The 14923-nt window shown below is 33.8% G+C and overlaps 1 pseudogene; it reads left to right on the forward strand.

The window, feature by feature from the left end:
* The first annotated feature begins 6625 nt into the window (after positions 1–6625).
* Positions 6626–14196, forward strand: LOC141674368 (ABC transporter C family member 3-like; annotated as a pseudogene).
* Positions 14197–14923: the final 727 nt, after the last annotated feature.

Here is a 14923-nt window from a genome sequence, read left to right on the forward strand (position 1 = left end):
TAAAGCTCATATAGCTTTGCTTCAATCATTGACAAGGGAATCTACTATGATGAGAAAAAGTTTAATATCATATTATATTTACTTAGTGGAGTTAATAATTTTTGGGCCCTTGAGTGTAGGAGGCCCTAGACGCAAGTCTTGCTCGCCTATAGCCAGGGCCACCCTGCATGGCTATTAAGATTTCTAAAAGTATACTATTTAAGTCTGGTCCTTGATTATAAAAAAGTAAACTAATCAGAAAGTAATGAAGTTTGATAGTCTTTGATTATTTTCCAAGATCTAGATAGGAAGAAACATATATGTTTGATTAGAAGTTATAGAGTATAAGAGGCATGAAGAACCTGAAACTAGTACGAAATGAAGGACTCTTAACAAGGTAGTTAGGGGTTTGTAGGCCCTATTTTTCATTAGCTCATGCATTCCATCCCTCTCATAATATATTTCAATCTAATATTTATCAAACACTTGATTACTATTATTTATACACTAACTAATTAAATTCCACTAAACTTGCTACTCTTCTTCTGGTAACAAAGTCCAACTCCCTCCCCCTATGTCATGCATGTCATTCTCTTCATCTACAACAGTAACGGCATATCTACATATACATCTATTTTATATAGCTAAGATAATAGTGAGGTTAGGATATGAGGATACTCACAACATGATGTTGCAGTTAGACATAGCTATCTGCCATCTACTGGTATTGGTATGGACATTTGCTGCTTTTTTTTACTTGACTTTTGTTTCTTGCAGCATCCTACTTTTGTTTACCCTTACATGCTCAGGTACAAGATATAGATATATCTGATGTGGAAAGTTCCCTTTCCTGTGGTTGCCAAGTAGTAGAGCCGACACTTTTTTGTTCTACCAGTTCCTTTTCTAACAATTCTTATTATCAGTCAGAGTTTGATACCATTCCATATGAGACAGAAAACTTTTCCTATGATCACACAGATTCAGAAAGTAGAGTTTCCGAAACGCCAGGTACTCTTCTACTACTCCAAATATCACTTTTATATATTTTTTCTAATGCAATATTAGTTTATCTATATGTTTTGTTTTGAGTAAGCTTGTGCTTGTGTATATGTTTTGTATTGATATAACCTAGAAACATGATTAAAGTGTCATCTTTTACCTTGCTAAAATAAAAGCGCGTATTAACCTTAGTGGCTGTATGGCTTTAGCCTTTACACATATTCCTGAGCATGTAGAAGGCAAAAATTTATATAAGTAATGTACACAGCCGTTCGGTTTTTCCTTTTTAATAAAGAAACATATTGTAGTTGGAAAGACTTTATATTCAATTTAGCTGTGTATATGATACAACATAAATTTTATAATCATTCAATTATGAAGTGTGGCATCAAAATACATGAGGCTATCATTGTAGTGAAGCCCAAAAGAAAGCTAAAAAGCCTGCCATTTTGAACTTGAGATGCTCCAACCAGGCCCAAAATAGAGGGTCTAGTAAAATTATTTCGGTTAACTTTGATAAATATTATTTGGTGATTACATAAGTGACTAATCTTTACTATCCAAAAGAACAATCAATTACAGAGAAATTATAGAATATAAAATCTTCTTTACGCTTTTACTATTTTCTGATAAGTCTACGCTGTCTTGTAGCTTAATTAATTTTTACATTTCTTATCTAATTGAAGTGATGAGCATAAAAAGTATCTGTTTAGCAGTAGTATATGTAACTGTACATTAATATATGTTTGTGTGTGGCTGAATTACTAATTTGTTAGGGTTCTAGTAGAGGATGTTGATAGTAATAGAAGCCTATTCCAGTTGTAATCATGTCGATAAGAATGAAAATTTTTAGCAGAGTATCAGGCCTGGAAATGCCATCATCATCGCAGTAGTTTAAAATTTTACTACTTTAATGAGCTTTACCAAATTTGTTTGTTTAATTAAAGACTCTCGTATAATGCATTATATCTTATATAGTTATTCCATTTTCTATAAAGTCCAATTAAGAACATATTTGTTAGTCCTGCAAAAACATGTGATTATTTGTTTTATTATAATATAAATTATATACATGCAGGAAGAGATGACAGAGTTGAGAAAGAGAGCTGATGAGTTTCTGTGCATGTTTAATGAAGTTCAAAATGAGAGCAAAGACAGACTTAAAGAAATAGAGGAATCCCAGTTCTTCGGCAGCGTCATCGAGCTTCTCCTACAACCCTGTTTGACAGAATGGCACAAGTTAACTTTTCAAATTAGAGCTAAAATTTTATAGTAGGAAATTACCATATAAATATGTTGACTCAGTTTTTAAAAGTCTACTTATATGTACAGGGTTTTTGTGCATCTTCAATGGGAAAGTAAATCTTCAGTGGGTACACTGGAATGGAGGGAAAACCAAACACACAATTGAAAATACAAGCCAAGTATACGGCTCTGCTGTTTAAGCAGCACTTAACGGCTTGTATTGAAAAAATATATGGACTAATCTGTGATAGCTTGAAGAAATAGATTAGCCCATTCCTGAAGTTGTGTATTCAAGTATGTGTTTTACTTTAATTTTTTGGTCATGTATAAACTCTTGACAAGTCCTTAGTTAAAAGAGTCTGGATAACTAAGTTATTTTATTGTTATTAGTTGGGATGTGTATTTTAGACTTGGAATGTATGTCCGAATTATTTGTTGGAATATTATATGTTAAGAAATTTGGTATCAATGTAGCTTTATGTTTTGTTGAATGTTGCATTGTTTGGTATTTTTTTGGTTGTTTAAATGAAATTGGTTCATGTGGCTGTAAAATAGGACCAGGATGGCATGTAATTTACACCACATTAACATCACAATGGTAAATGTAAACCGATGTAAAAAATGTACAAAAGACATCATGTAAAATAATATTAAACAAAAAAGAACTAAAAAACTGATGTGAAATTGACATTTGACATCGGTTCTGAAAAGAAACTCAATGTATTTTAAGTCAAATAACATCAGTTTCGAGAAGAACACCCATGTCTTATCCATCATTTTACATTGGGGGCCAATTTAATCGATGTCTGATCAGACATTTCACATCGGGCAACAAATCTAACTGATGTCTGATCTAGCATTTCACATCGGTTTGTTCGAAATTTTTTTAATTATGGCTTTTAGAGCTTGTAGGTTTTATGTTTTAATGGATAAATACCTCATAATATACTTATATTCACCTAAAAATACTGTAATATAAGCTGAAATTTGTTGCAAAGACATAACATTTATTCTTAAAACCGATGTATAGCACTGTAATAGACATCGGCTGTTAACCGATGTCAAACGCTGATGACATTTAACATCACACGCGAAGACATCGGTTCAGATTTTTTTTAACATCGGTTCTGAACCGATGTCTGATCCCATATTTCTAGTAGTGTTAGTACAAGGCTAGGCTAGATGCTAAGGGCTTTAGGCAAAGAGAAGGAATTGACTATTTTGATATACACTCTCCTGTTGCTAGAATGATAACACTCAGATTGCTTATTGCATTGGCTTCCGTACATGGTCTTATCATCCATCAGATGGATGTAAAGACAGCTTTTCTTCATGGTGACCTTGAAGAAGAGATTTATATAGATCAGCCTGAGGGATTTGTTGCTTCTGGTAACGAGAGTCAAATCCATTTATGGCCTAAAACAAGCTCCTATAGACTGGCACAAGAAGTTTGATGAAACTGTTTTAAGCTTTGAGTTTTTAGTTAATGAAAGTGACAAGTGTGTCTACTTTAAAGTTAGAGGAAATGAATGTGTGATTGTGTGCCTATATTTGGATGATATTTTGTTGTTTGGAACCAATATTGAGATTATTAACGAGACAAAGAGTTTCTTAAAAGGCATTTTAAGATGAAGGATTCGTGTGAAGCTAGTGTGATTCTTGGGATCAAGTTGACTCGGTCAACCGATGGAATAACCTTGTCACAGTCTCATTATATAGAGAAATCTATACTTGAGAAGTATGGTTATTCAAATTGTAGAATCGCTAGTACTCCATTCGATCCTAAAGTTGGCCTTATCAAGAATAGTTCAGGTTTTCCTATGTCTCAGTTAAGGTATTCTCAGATTATTGGGAGTTTGCAATATCTTGCTAATGTGACTAGACCAGATACTTCTTATTCTGTGTCTAAGTTAGCTAGATATACAAGCTGTCCGAACAAGACTCATTGGGAGGCACTGGATAGAGTTCTTAGATATCTCAAGGGAACAATTTCTCTTGGCTTGCATTATCGGAGATTTTCGGGGGTACTCGAGGGGTACAGTGATGCAAGTTGGATAGCTAAGAAATCTAGTTCCAATGGAGTGACTGGATATGTGTTTACCCTTGCGGGTGGAGCAGTGTCCTGGAAGTCTGCTAGACAGACTATGATTATCCGGTCTACTTTTGAGGCTGAGTTGTGTGCACTTGATGCCACGGGAATGGAGGCTAAATGGGTACATGGACTCATATGAATGTTACCCGTAGTAAGCAAGCCGCTTCTTGCCATTTCTGTTCATTGTGATAGCCGTACAACTATCGACAAAGTCAGAAGTGTAAAGTATAATACTAAAACAAAGAGACACATCCAAGTTAGACTAAAGTCTATAAGGGGTCTTGTGTCTGACAGGAATATTGCTACAGAGTTAATAGGAACTCAGGATAATATAGCTGATCCGCTGACAAAAGGGCTTGAGCATGCTACAGTCCTTAAGTCGAGGTTGGGGATGGGACTGATAACCCATCATAATTCATCAACAGCGGGAACCCAATACACCTGAGAGGAGATCCCTCAAAGTATATTCAATATGGTAATAACAAGTTGTAAGGATGAATTGGTAGTACCTCTACCATATATATTTAGATACTTATGTATCAGAGTCTATCCCCTATAAACCTTAAGAAGTACTTGAACTGCTAGTTAGGAAGAGTTATTTGAACTCTGAATGGGGTCAAGTCGTTTGACGAGATGATAGCAATACATCTCTGGAGATGCCCAGCTAAGCGAATGTAATTGTGTGGTCACAATTAGAGGAAAGGGTTATTCCTCAAAACATTCAAGGAACAGGATCGAGACATGACCATTAACGTCTCAAAGCCGTATATTGGCATCATAGCCTTTGACTTGTCGTCGCCTATGGAGTGTGGTTACACCCAACGGATAAAGATTCAAGGTGAACTATTCCATCTGTATCCGGTAGCCATCGAAGTAGAGGACTTAGGAGGGTTCAAACCCGGAAGGATACCGACTCTGAAAAACATGTCATGTATAAAATTTGGTATGCAATTTGATTATGGATTTGTGGGGAATTGTTAGAAAATAGAAACTTTGAGGCATATTTTATATAAGTTCTTGATATGATTTCCGAAAGCTAACACTTGGAGGTTGTTCCTTGACATGAGGACTTCAACTTTCATATTTGGATCTAAGATATTTTCTTAGTGGAATCTATGAATATATTGCGATAAAGTTGCTTGTTTGAAATGGGTTATGGGAATTTTGTCCCACATTGATATTGTAAAAGAAAGATATTGAGTTTATATAGTATCTTGTGTTAGTGTTCTTTACAACTACTAGCATAAGTGGAATGCTTGTGTGGCCTAGTGCTAGTGGGAACCCTTATATTTTTCTTTTCTATTACAAGTTTAATTATTTATATTGATTATTTAATTATTAATATAAAATATATTGAGTAAGGATTATTTTAATCATACTCTGAATATATTTTATAATATTAATATTAATTAATCAGGATATAATATAAATAATAAGGAAAACCCATTTTGTTTACTTTTTCTGCTTTGTTACTTGGTGTAACACATCGACTAAAGTAGAAGAAGAGTAACTTGAGATGCCTATATAGTGAGAGGTACACTTGAGATAAATATAACACAAGTCGCTGTTCCTACCTCATAAACATATATGAGTTGCATAGGTTTTATGGGCAAACTGAGGTGCGAGTCACCGTTGAGCATTGTTGGTTTCGTGGCCAGATTGATCTGTTGTTGTTTTATCTTGGAAGCGATATTGCTGCATTCTATAAGCTTAAGTGGGGGGCAATAATCTCTTCAAGAATAGTCAAGTCCTCTTGAAGGGTTTGGCGACTCAGCTGTTGTATTCTTCTTCTTATCAGAATTTGGAAAGCGATAAGAGATAAGTTTTCTTTACTTTCTTTGTCAATTACAGTCTTTATAGTTTGTTATTGCCTTCGTGTTTTGTTTCGTTAGTTGGTTATTTCGTTATTTGCCTTGTTCTTGTTATTATATATATATAACTGCCCATTGTTGCCGTGTAGTTAGAATTATACCCAACATGTTTGCCTTTTATTACTATTTATTCACAATAATTTCTTAAATGATTCTATTTGTTGAATTTTTTTTAGTTAATATGTGTCATTTATGATTACTGTCTTAATATGCATGAATTTATGAGTTTTATAAATTTTAATATATCTTAATTATTTGGACTCTTCCCTCTATTTGGTTTCAAGTAATTATACTACGTATACATTAATATTGTCATGAACCATGTTCCTTTAATATTTGTTAATGTTTAAATTTTTATTTTGATTTCAGTGAATGATCCAATTTTTGAGCCTCTTTTAAAACTACTTAAGGGCAAGAAAATTTAGGTCATTTAATGATGATGGAACCTGCAGGGTTTACTGATGATGTTGATCAAGTTGAGATGATGTTGATCAAGCTGAGGTATAAGAAATTTTAACAGTTTGGCCAATTTGGGCGGACACCACTGTTTGATCGCTTTCTTGTTTTCCTAGTTGGTGCCTTGTATTCTACTGTAATACGCTTCTCTGCCAACATAATTTTATGTTTTGTGTAGGCATTAGGATTAGTTTGTTTATTTCTCGATTCATGGATTAACTTGTAAATTTGTGTAAGTATTTAGTTTGTTTGATGAATGCAATATGTCCATTATTTACTCTCTTTAAAGAAATGCAACAACATTTTGTAGCTGTTGTATACTTTAGAGAGAGTAAAACTGGACATGTATGCTCTTATCGCCAAACTTAAAATTTAAAAGTTGAAACCATGATGAATATAAGTTAATTGTGATTTTGGTGGATTGTAAACTCACTACTAGAAAAACGTCAATAGACATCGGCTAAAAACTGATGTCCATGAATAAAAAAATCTAATGTCTTCGTGGGTGATGTTATAGACCCCCATTTAACATCGGTTTTAAACTAATGTGAAAGGGAGCATATTTAACAACCCAACTAATAAAATTTCTCAAGAAAATACTTACTTAAATCCAAACTCCATTAAAATCCGATAAAACTTTACAACTTCTCAAAAATACAATAAAGTTACAATTCTTGAATTAAAATACAACTAAATTACAACCATGCCAACAAACTCTCAGAGAAATCTAAGAAAGGCCAAACTACTTAAAGTTCCATAACTCGCACCCTTCCCATAAGTAGCCCGCCTAAGTAAGAATACCTGCCGAAGGAATACAAAGAGAATAAAGGACCGGCAGTGAGCGAAAGGCTCATATACGGATATAAAATAAATCATAACTGAACAAATATTAAAAGATAAAGAGGCTAAGAACACAACTGAATATCTGAATGAAGCACAATAATAATAGTGAATGAGACAATATAAAAAAATGAATAATCAACTCACAAAATAAAACTAAATGCTTACCACCTAAAACTTATCATACTCTTACACATATCCTTATCAATTATACATAATAATCATAAATAATATAATCGAAAGAATAATGATAAAATGAAATCATACCCTTACACATACTCTTACACATATTCTCACACTTACAAAATAACATATAAAATAGCTTACATACGAACATGGGAGATAATCTTACACTTATAGGATGTCCTACATTTTTGGTAATCCAGAAATATGTAGTCATCAAAACTTATAGGGGCTTGCACGACAATAAGCACGTGCTACCCAAAAGGCCAAATCATACACATACTAGCCATGGCTATATGTGTCCCACAACTTCGGCGACACGCCCATATAATTTAAGTACACCGCTTAGGAGGTGCCAAGCACGAGATTATCCACTCGCGACGGATGTCTTACAAACTCCCAAGTCATACAAATAACATAAATAACTCAAAATAAATACTCAAAGATCACACACTCAAATATCTTATATCCCCAAAATCATATATAAATTTATCAAATAACTATTTGGGGTTTCAAGGGGAGAGACAAAGACAGGGATGCTTTTTAAGAAAACAAGAGGCTCTGCACCTTTAGTAAGGATAAAAGAGGCTTTATAAGGGGAGGGAAGGAGGGCTAGGACAGGGGAAGAAAGAGGCTAGGAGAAGAAGGCGGTACTTTGAACTTTAATGGAGGGTATAGATTAAAACCCTAATTTAATAGACGACCTACACTAAATAATTTAAAAAATCTCTAATTCCAATTGCTCATTAAAATCCTAATTAAAATTTACAACTCACATATCAAGCAAATTCACTCCTCCATCATATTCACTAAATCAAAAAAAAATCAATTATATCATATTTCTGCAAATAAAACTTTAAATCATTAAAAATAATTAATAAATACTAGAACTTTTTTACCAAGTTAGTATTATATTTTTTAGTAAATATTATATTTAAGAGACTGCAAATTATTTTTCTTAATTTTGATGTTCATTATTAATAAAAAAATATTTAATTTTGGAATAAATTTTAGGTTTTACTATTAATTTATTATATGGCACTAAAATATAAAGTTTACTTTCTCTTTACAACACTACTCAATAAAAAATATTTTAAAAAAATAGGAAGTGATATAATATTTTTATTTATGAGGCATGCATATAAACATTTTCTTTTCTTAATTCTATTATATGATAAAAAAAATTATTTTTCTTTTTACGAAATGAAAATTATTTTATACTACTATGATACAATGTGATACCAATATAATAACTTTGTTTATGCAAATCACATTTATCTATTTCGGTCTTGTGTGTATATTTTAAAATTTATAAAATTTAATTTATTTCACAAATTTGTAATGCAAAATGATTGAAATTTAAGAAACACTATAAATAAAATGTATTGAGGAATTAAATTATTTCTTAATTTAGTGTATGGACTTATAAATTAAAATATACTTAAAAAGAAATTAAAATGAGTATCCATTAATTGTTAATCTTTAGATATTTTAACAACATGAAAGATAAATGTAAAAGAATATAAATACAATTCTTCATTATATAAATTAACTGTAATATTCGGGATATCGTGTAAAATTATTTTTATCAATAAATGAAATAGTGCCTACGACATCACCCGTTTAACATCAGTTAGAAATGTCACCGATGTTCAAAGCAGTTTTAACATCGGTTACTTTAAAACCGATGTTAAAGGTGTTGTAAGACATCAATATCTAAACCAACCGATGTCTATAATCGTTTTTTTTATAAAAAAATGCCCGCTTCTTTCTTCCCCCGTAAATACACCAAAAAATTCGTGGTTAACAAAATTTTTATTTTCAGTTCCCCCCATTAACCAAAATAGTTTTCCCCCTCTCTCTCTCATCTCTCTCATTCTCTCATCTCTCTCTCATTCTCTCACTCACTCTCTTCAACCTAAAACCCCTAAATATATATGAATTAATAAACTCGACTAATTCATAAGTCGAGGTCGATTGGTCCTGAAGAGCCTTGAAGAAAGTCTGGACCACTCGATTAGTGTGTGAAAAGTATATTTTTTCGAATTTAATTTCAAATTTTATGTTTTGATTTTAATCGAGTTTGTTTTTTCTATTTTATGTTTTTTCGAGTTTGATTTTAGGTCTCTGAAGCTCGGTTTGGTTAATCTTGAAGTTGGTTTGCTCGATTAGGTAAGATTTCACATGCATTTATATGTTTTGTTACTTTAATAGATGCATGTGTTCCTGTTTGTTCTTATTTAATTTTAATAGATGCATGTGTATGGATCCTGTTTAGTTTATGTTGAGTATGTTCTTGTTCTTGTTATGTTTAGTTTATGTTGTTTATGTTGTGTTCCTCACTGTATGTTCTTGTTCTTGTTTATGTTCTTGTTTAGTTTAGGTGTGGAATTGTATATGTGTAAACGTGTGTAGTTGTAATAACTAATTTATTTGTTTAATTATGCGTGTTATAAGCATTCATATTACAAGCTTGACCAGGATGATATGTATTATGTTTTACTGTTATATATCTGATTTGGCATACATCATTTGACAAATTTTGTGTGACAGGAGTGCTTACTGGGTCTTCTGGAGTCGAAGACAGTGATTTATGTAACACATCAAGTTGAGTTTCTACCTGCTGTAGACCTCATCCTGGTGAGCTAGACTTCTTATTTTTCTCCTTCATCATTATATGTGATGATATATTTTGAGATAATTCCATCTTATTAGGTTATGAAATATGGTCAGATTACACAATCCGGAAAATATGGCAAATTACTTGATTCAGGGAATGACTTTATTCAACTTGTGGGTGCACATAAGACAGATTTATCTGCTCTCATCTCTTTAGACACTGGGCCAGCTTCGAAATCTTCTAATCTCGGTGAGAATAGAAGTACAGGGAGTTTTCAGGCCTCGTAACAGACTGTAGATGTTCAGAGCGCTCAACCACCGGATGAAACAGTAGGAACGAAAGGACAGCTTGTTAATGAAGAAGAAAGGGAGAAAGGGAGAGTCGGCTTCTTAGTCTACTGGAAATATGTGATAACAGCATATCGGGGTGCGCTCATACCCGTTATTATGTGGTCACAAGTTTTTTTTCATGTACTTCAGATTGGAGGCAATTACTGGATGGCCTGGGCAACTCATGTGTCAAGGAGTGTGGCTGTTGTAGTTAAAGTTTCTACTTTAATAATATTTTATGTAGCCTTGGCAATCAGAAGTTCTTTTTGCATACTTGGAAGATCCCTATCTCTTGCAATTGTTGGACACTAGACAGCAACACTCCTCTTCTACAAAATGCATGCTTGCATTTTTCGTGCTCCAATGTCTTTCTTTGATTCTACTCTAAGTGGACGCATCGTAAATAGAGTAAGTGCATTGAACGAATGGTACATTTAATACAAAAACAGGATGTCTGTATAATTAACTTTTTTTTCAGGGATCTACAGACCAGAGCACGGTTGATTTGGATATTCCCAATCAAGTTGGTATATTTGCCTTTTCAATTATACAACTTCTAGGGATTATTGCAGTAATGTCGCAGGTGGCATGGCAGGTCTTCCTAATTTTCATTCCCGTTATTGTAATTTATATTTGGTTACAAGTACATTTATGTCCCTTTTCTTAGTACTTCTTATCCGTTATTGCTGTAAGGATATTTGGTTGAGCGTTCTAAAAGAAAGAAAAAAATGATGTGAGCAATTCACCTCTACTCATAGTTCTAAGTTTTTCATATCTCCTTGTGTAAACTTCAGTGTTGGTATAGAAAATATTCAGAAGCATACAAGTTTTGAGCATAATTGTATTTTCCATAGTAACTTGTCCTTTATCTTGAGCTGCATGTCATATTTTTATACTGCAGCAATATTATCTACCTTCAGCATGTGAGCTGGCTTGTTTAGTTGGAGTGCGTCAAGCTCCAGTTATACAAAAAATTTTCGAAACAATCTCAGGATCAGCCACGATTAGGAGTTTTGATCAAGAAAGCAGATTTCGAGAAACAAATATGAAACTAATCGATGGAAGCTCCCGACCAAAGTTTCACAGTTTTAGTGTAAGGGAGTGGTTGACCTTTCACTTGGATATATTGTCTTCTCTAACATTTGCATTCTCGTTAGTTTTCCTGATCTCTGTTCCTCATGGAACAATAGATCCAAGTATGTGGTTTGATTCTTGATAATTCTTATTTTCCATCTGATTTTGGTTCTCCACATTCTCAGTTTTTTCGCCAACATTGGTGACATATCGGTTTGCAGGCATAGCAGGCTTTGCAGTTACTTAAGGCCTCAACCTAAACCAGTTACAAGCTTGGGTAATATGGAGTCTCTTTAATCTCGAGAATAAACTTATATCAGTTGAAAGGATGTTCCAATACACTTCCATCCCAAGTGAGCCTCCTCTTATCTTAGAACCAAATAGGCCAGTTGATCACTGGCCATTGTATGGTAAAGTTGATGTCTTCAACCCACTACGCCATAGATGGCCTATAGTTACAACAGACCCAAAAAAAATGTTACCACAGCCAACAAAAGCCCTATGGTAACATAAAAATTAAGTTGCTTTTTTTCGAGTTACCTTTGGCCCCTAAGGTAACATTCTTTTGCCCTCTTGCAACCTTGAATTTTGTGTTACAATAGGCTACAAAGGTAACATCAAAGTATGTCTATAGTATCACACTATACATGTTACCTTTGCACTTAAAATTTGCAAAAAAAAATGGGCCGCACATGTAAGGCCACTGTGGGTCACCCAATCATTATAACATTTTTTCCCTGCTGTAATAGTTTTATAATAATTTATATTATATTATACTATTTTTTTTGTAATATTGAAGTAACTAATGTAACATATTTCTCAAAAAAAAAATTGACATGATTTGTTTGTAAATTGAACATGCCATAAACCTGTTTTTCATACAAGTCAACAAAATAATCAATTCTAACCACCAAACTTCAAATAAATTTTCACAAACCCCCACCAAATACTACTTCAGTTTTCACACAATTCACCATCAACTCCACGTACTCCAAAAAACTGTTACTTAGTCTATAATCTAGGACGATAAATAAACATCTAAAATCAATAAAACTAAATAATAGTATACAAAAGAAGATATGTAAAATGATACACATCTGAAATCTAAAGGTAACTGGTGTGAGGTTAATCACAGTCGACAAAGCACACCTTCCCACTTCCCTGTCTCCATTTAAGTTTGGGCTCCAGCCTACACTTGATGTACTCAAAGGTCTCCTGTAGTTTATATAGTTTTCCCTTTGAAGTAGCAATGCTTCCAACTGCCATTACTGAATGAAGGGCATGCTTGGTGTTCTGCGTGCGCATCTGAAAATATTTGGGATAAATGAAATTAGACATGAAATTAGTTAGCTCATTTACGATTTCATTTTGTCTTGTTGTGCCTGGATAGAGTTATTCTAGGGATGCTAACCTATTATCGAATTGAAAGAAAAGCACGACAGTGGGCTAAGCTACGCAACCACCTCTACAAAACCTAGCACAAAATAAGTAGCACCTATATTATCATAATTTTGTTCTTGAGTAAATGGTTTAAATACCTCTGTTTTATTATGTGATGGGAGAGCAGAGCTACGTGATGGTTCCACGAGAGAAATGTCATCTTGTAATAAAGATATCTTCGATATATTTTAGCTAGTTAATGAGTGTATTAAACCGAGTTTTTTCCATGAGATAGCGAAACAGGGTTTTCCTGGCTTATGTTTATACTTGTTGATGTTCTACTGTCATTCTAATATCCTTATACTTGTTGATTAATTTGGTTTCTTGTTAATATAAGATGGATAGGTCATGGTTATGAGCTGATAGAAGAACGAAAGAGTTTCAAAGAGGCGTTAAAGATTTATTATTGTTTGCATATGGAATGGGGTATACCGAAGAAAAGATTAGTTGTCCATGCACAAGGTGCGCACATAGTAAATTATGGAAAGCTCAAACGGTTAAAAATCATCTTTTTCAATATGGTATCGATCAAACTTATACATGTTGGATATGGAACAGTGAGTCAAATTTAGTAGAAAGTCCTGTACTGACTGAAACAGACAGTACTTCAGAATCTATCAATCAATTTTCCACAGGAATGGATATACCTGAGGACGATGAAGATGATATTTCTTTGATTCTTCAGATTTTATCAACCATGTTAAAGGTGAACATCAGCCACTTTATCCCGGATGTGAGAGTTACACTAAGTTAAAAGCTTTAGTTAAGTTGTACAATTTGAAAGCGATGCTTGGTATGCCTGATTCATGCTTCTCTGATGTTCTACTACTAATCGGGTTTATGCTCCCGGAAGGCAACAATATTCCTTCTTCCTTCACTGAAGTGAAAAAAACCTTATGTTCATTAGGAAAGGGGTATGAAAAGATACACATATGTGCGAATAATTGTTTATTATACCATGGTGAGAGAGATGAGGATGAGACTACATGTCGCATATGTAAGGCCTCTAGATGGAAATTGAATCGGAAAGGAGAGGAACTGGAAGGGGTCCCTGCTAAGGTTTTATAGTATTTTCCGTTGATACCAAGATTAAGAAATTTATTCAGTACACTGCACATTGCAAAAGAAATGACTTGGCATGACACTGGGCGAAAAAATGATGGTAAAATGAGGCATCCAGCTGACTCAAAAACATGGAAGGATGTCGACCAGAATTGGCCGAATTTGCATCAGAGACCAGGAACCTTCGATTAGCTTTATCTGTTGATGGTTTCAATCCCTTTCATGGAAACCGTACTGATCACTCAAGTTGGCCTATTTTGCTATCAATTTATAATCTTCCTCCCTGGCTTTGTATGAAGAGAAGATATATTATGCTCTGTTTATTGATATCAGGACCAACTGAGGCAGGAAATGATATCGACTTGTACTTTCAACCACTTATAGAAGATTTACAGGAGTTGTGGCGAGGGAAACAAGTGTACGACGCATATAAGGAAGAATCTTTCATACTTAGGGGCATTTTATTATGGACAATAAGTGATTATCCAGCCTTAGTGAACTTGTCGGGAAATGTCATTAAAGGTTATAATTCTTGTGCTGTATGCATTGATCAAACAAAAGCTACCAGGCTTGTTAATTACCGCAAGACGGTGATCTTGAGGCATCAGAGGTGGTTGCCCCGTCATCATCCGTATAGAAAGCAAAAGTCATCTTTTGATAACACGATAGAGAAGGAGGGTGCTCCTATTCCGTTAACTGGAGAGAAAGTTTTTCAAAGAGTACAACATCTGAG

Source organism: Apium graveolens, chromosome 7, assembly GCF_009905375.1.
Source record: "Apium graveolens cultivar Ventura chromosome 7, ASM990537v1, whole genome shotgun sequence".
Lineage (NCBI taxonomy): Eukaryota > Viridiplantae > Streptophyta > Magnoliopsida > Apiales > Apiaceae > Apium > Apium graveolens.